We start from the raw sequence: 4,669 nt of genomic DNA, 5'->3' as shown, positions 1-4,669 counted from the left end.
AGGCACCAAAGATTTCTCTGGATGATGATGCTTTCATAAAATATTGTGTTGAATTGAGAGGAGTCAGTTGCCAGTTGTTTGATGAGGCAATGGGACTTGTCAAGACCCTGAGGCTGAAAGTCTGCTTTCCACCACCTACAGTAACTATACATCCTGATTCCTTAGTCCAGTGGTTCCAAAACTGCACCATGGTACCCTGGGGTGCCTCGGGACACTTGCAAGGTTGCCTCAGGTAGGTGGTCCAGCACGAAATAAAATTCTTTATGGTTAATGTAATGTAAATATGTGGACAAACAGAAGCACAAACCTGTCCACCACTATATAACCAAACCTAAGGATGACAGGTAAGCACAATTTACTTCACTTTACCACTTCACTAAGTTTTTTCAGAATTTCTCAATAATAAACTTTTGGCTTTGGGGTGCAGTGAAAACAATGCTGATACTCTAGGGTAACACACACTTCTGTGGAAGCCGCTGATAAGCCACATAGGCGGAGAAATGCGTAAAGGACCCTGCTCCATATATTACAAGCTGTTTTACACCACCTCGCATTGACAAGATGAGTACTCACAAAGGCAGTGGATGGTTTTTATTTGAAGTTGAAAGTAAACAGAGGATCTTTGGATCCGGATGTCTTGTTATGTTTTCAATACAACTATGCATGCATGCAAAAGATGCTAACACATTCTAGGAAATTTCTGCATGGCTTCCTACTAACCAAAGCTTAATAACACCTCTATTTCTGCTAAATGAACTGCCAAAAATATATTTTTTCCTTACTTGCCTAAAAAGTGAAGTCTGTCTCATTATCTGAAATACCAACTCTAGTTAACTGTTCTACGAATAGGCTTGACGGACTACATGTTGTTCTAAATTGAATGATTGTTTTAAAAGACATTCACAAGCTGGTTTCAATTACAATACCAGCTGACCTTGATTGTATTCTGTGTGCTATATATTAGTAAAAATGGATCCTTACTAAATACAAATTAGGGAACCTATAAGGGTTCCTATTCTGGAAACGATAAGCTTTTTAAGCACTCAGGTTTTAGATCTACTATGAGTACAAGTCTGATTTTTATTTGTTATGTTTGATAAATATATTAATGATGCATCATTAAATTCTAATATGTCTATGGTACACTGGCTGGTGTATTGGATTACATTTTATATTAATTTGTTTTGATCTTAATATATATTTTTAAATTTATTAAAATTCTTGTATATTAGCGCTGTCTTTTTTCTGTTTTTGCATTATTTGTTTACTTAGGGTTGAGCATATACCTAATTTTTTGACAGCTGCTGCCTACAAACAATTAACACATTTGCACCATAATGCATAGTTTAAGTAGTTAAGTGCCTTTTCTTCTTTGGTATAATACTTTAGGGCACCGTGATTCAAAAAAGTTTGGGAACCACTGCCTTAGCCACATAATTTCATCAGGTTGTCTGCAGATATTAAATGGCACCTGGTAGTGTCAGAAGCCTTTTTGATGCAGTTTATTGTGACAAATTTCAGGTCTCTCCCACACTGTCAAATACAAATTTGCATCTATTCACAGACACAGCTGGCTCTATAGATTTTTTGGCTTATTTTGATGGTGCCTCTTGTTTAATTTAATGGCCTGCAAAGTGCATATGGGTAGGTTTACTTTTTAATTATTTAACTTTTTCACTGTGATGCTTGAGCTGTTGGGCGTATGCTTGCAAAATAGAAAAAATACTGTATATTTGGTGTGATAACTTAAGATCTTTGTTGTCTTGCCTGTAATATATTTTGTAAGTCCAGGCAGTCCTGGGAGTTATAAACACTATTGTTGTCTTACTTTCCTGTTTTAACTGGGAGAACATTAGAGGATTGGCTGTGAATGCTGCGACAGATGGTGAGGTTTGTCCTTCTTATGTTTGTTAGGTAATCAGGCCATCATGGATGAATTTTTTGCATTTCTACAGATCAGCTAAGGCAACATGGTAGCAGTATCTAAAGTCAAGAGGGCCTAGATGTTGAGATCGCATCGGCTGATGATTTCTTTTAGTTTGCGCCTCTATTTCTGGGGTTGTTCCAGGGCAACAATCTCCAAATACATTGAAAGCATTCATATCACAGTTTGGCAGCAAGATATTATCAAGAGTTTCTTGATAATATAGGCTGGAAAGGGCCTGGTGCATAGCTCCCCTGTCCATAAGAACACCTGGGTGGTGGGGTCACATGCTGATATGCCTAGTGTAAATAACATCTACTTATTATCCGGCCTTGGCGTGGGGATTCCTTTAAGGTTAATTAAAACAGAACCCACTTGACTCAGTACCAATTTGGCTGGGTTTTTAAGTGCTGAATACAGTAGCTGTCCAGGTCCTTCCACCTGGTGACTCTGGCACCCATACATTTCAGTTTCTTGCTGCTATATCGGCAGCCATGGCTGGGTTTTCAGTGCAGAATATTAAGGCTTCAGACTGCTGGAACTCAAATTGCTGTAAACATTATATCCAGCTTGGCTGTCTCCCTGAGCAATACAACCTCAGGCTTCGGCTGCTCGTTGACATTAATTGTGGGAACCTTGATGGATTTTACCATTTTTTTTAATTTTTCCTTCATTTCCTTTGGAATTGAATATGGGTATATGTTTGCACCTGGCAAAATGACATCACCGGCGAAAACTTTTTGCGGAAAATGGATTATCGTGGCTAATTGAATATGGGCCTAAGGGGCATATTCCATTAGAAGCAAAAAGTCCTGTACTTTTTGCATGCCAGACTTTTTGCCGACATTGCTGGATTTCCATGCAGAAAAGTATTGCGCTCGTCCTCGCTTATCCCCGTATTCAATTCCAAATCAGTAAAACAGAACCCGGCGAATTTAAAACCAGCAAAAAGTCCTGTCAGATTTGTGTAAACCAGCCTGACACCACCCAAGAGATGCACTGACATTGGGGATGACTATAGATATCCCCAAATAGGCCTGTTGAAGGTATTTGGAGTACTTAAATTATCTTAATAGCTGCTAATTAGCGTATTTGCAGAAGTGGTGAAGAATAGTATTTAGCAGGTTTTTTTGCAGAAAATAACTAGTCCCAAAAAATTTGGGGTACATGAAAATGGGTGCTAGCATATTTTAAAGTTGCTAAAGGGAAGTTTTAAAAAACATTAAAAATGTACCTGCCGAAAACACCTGCAAACTTAAAAACACCTCCGCCATACTTGGGAACCCCCTGGAGTCCATGTTAATTTTTTTTAGTTTGTCCCCCAACTTTGTTTACAACAAATCAATTGAGAAGTCACAATGCTCTCTAATTTGAGGAGTAATGTATGCGGGATATGGTACAGGGAATCAGTAGTATATAGGAGTATAGTGTCAAATGAACGTAGAAATAATGGGAGGATAAAATAGTGAACAATATCCTCTAAATATAGGTAAAAATGTAAATAACATAGTGCAGATGGAATTAATGTCCTTGGGGGGTTGCGCTCTGGAGGGGCGGCATCCCGTGCCATCTGGTCTGACAACTTACCCTTCTTCTTGCTGTCAATGTTAATCCTTGTGTGAAAAGTTCTTTCAGGTACACAGTCTCTCTGCCTCCATTGGAGTGTGTGCTAAGTTATACACTAACTATAGGTCCCGTTGATTCACCAGACATGGCGAGACCACCGGAACCGTGATCACAGTTGATCACGTGGTTGCCGGCTATTTATTGCCACATCCGGCTTCTCTACCCACCGGGTGGTGGGGAGACTAGGTCCGTACGGAGGCAGTTCTGGTGTGTGCCATGTGTACACTTCCTGGATACTCTGGTTTGCCTTTTGCTTCCTGAATTGAGTGAATCCTCGTGGGATCTTGGGGAACAGCTGTTCTTGTTAGTGCTTACTCCGGTAAGCATTGCGATGTCAGCATGTGTTCCAATCTTTTTTGCCTATTTCAATGCACAGGTAAAAAGTCTTTGGAATTGAATACGGGGATACGTTTTTGCCTGGGGAAATAATGTCACCGACGAAAAACTTTTCGTGGAAACGGCTTATCGCGGCTATTTGAATACGGCCCTAAATCTGTTATCAGGGATCATATAGATTCTTATAACAGGTCTGTCATTACTTCTGTTAGATATTTCCCCCCACAAAACAAATATCTCCAAGTATATTGGTAAGCGCCACATGCCTCATTCAGATAGGAATAAGGTAGGTTTCAGTTGTTGAGTAATCACTCTTTAGAGGTGATTTTAGCTTTAGTTGGTTGACCAAGGGTTCATGTCCCTGCACTTGTTTGAGTCAGAGATTGTTCACTGGGCTACAAATGGGCTGGTGTGCTGTGCACTTGGCCACCTTGTAGTTAGGTGTAGTTAGAGCCATATGGGCTGATTCTGAGTTGGACTTATCTATTTCCTCACATGCAAATAGCAAGTTTCAGCATGCAGCACATGTGCAGAAGTCAATTTTTCATTTTTGCTAATTTATCTGATTTTGCCAGATGGATCTTTGCTGAATCTTGCTTTGTGCGTAATGGACATTTAGGGGCAGAAACTGGGAGGCAAATATTTAATAACACTGAACTGTTCTGTCTTGTGGGTTTGTCAAAGGATTATCAATTATTATGATTAACAGTTTCTTATATAGTGCATCATATTCCATTTTGTTTTACAATTGAATTATCATGGGAGTGTCGCTAGAGGTCCATA

This window comes from Taudactylus pleione, unplaced genomic scaffold (genome assembly GCF_031769625.1).
Source record: "Taudactylus pleione unplaced genomic scaffold, aTauple2 ptg000066l, whole genome shotgun sequence".
Taxonomy (NCBI): domain Eukaryota; kingdom Metazoa; phylum Chordata; class Amphibia; order Anura; family Myobatrachidae; genus Taudactylus; species Taudactylus pleione.
The sequence above is the reverse complement of the archived record's forward strand: the minus strand, read 5'-3'. Positions refer to the sequence as shown.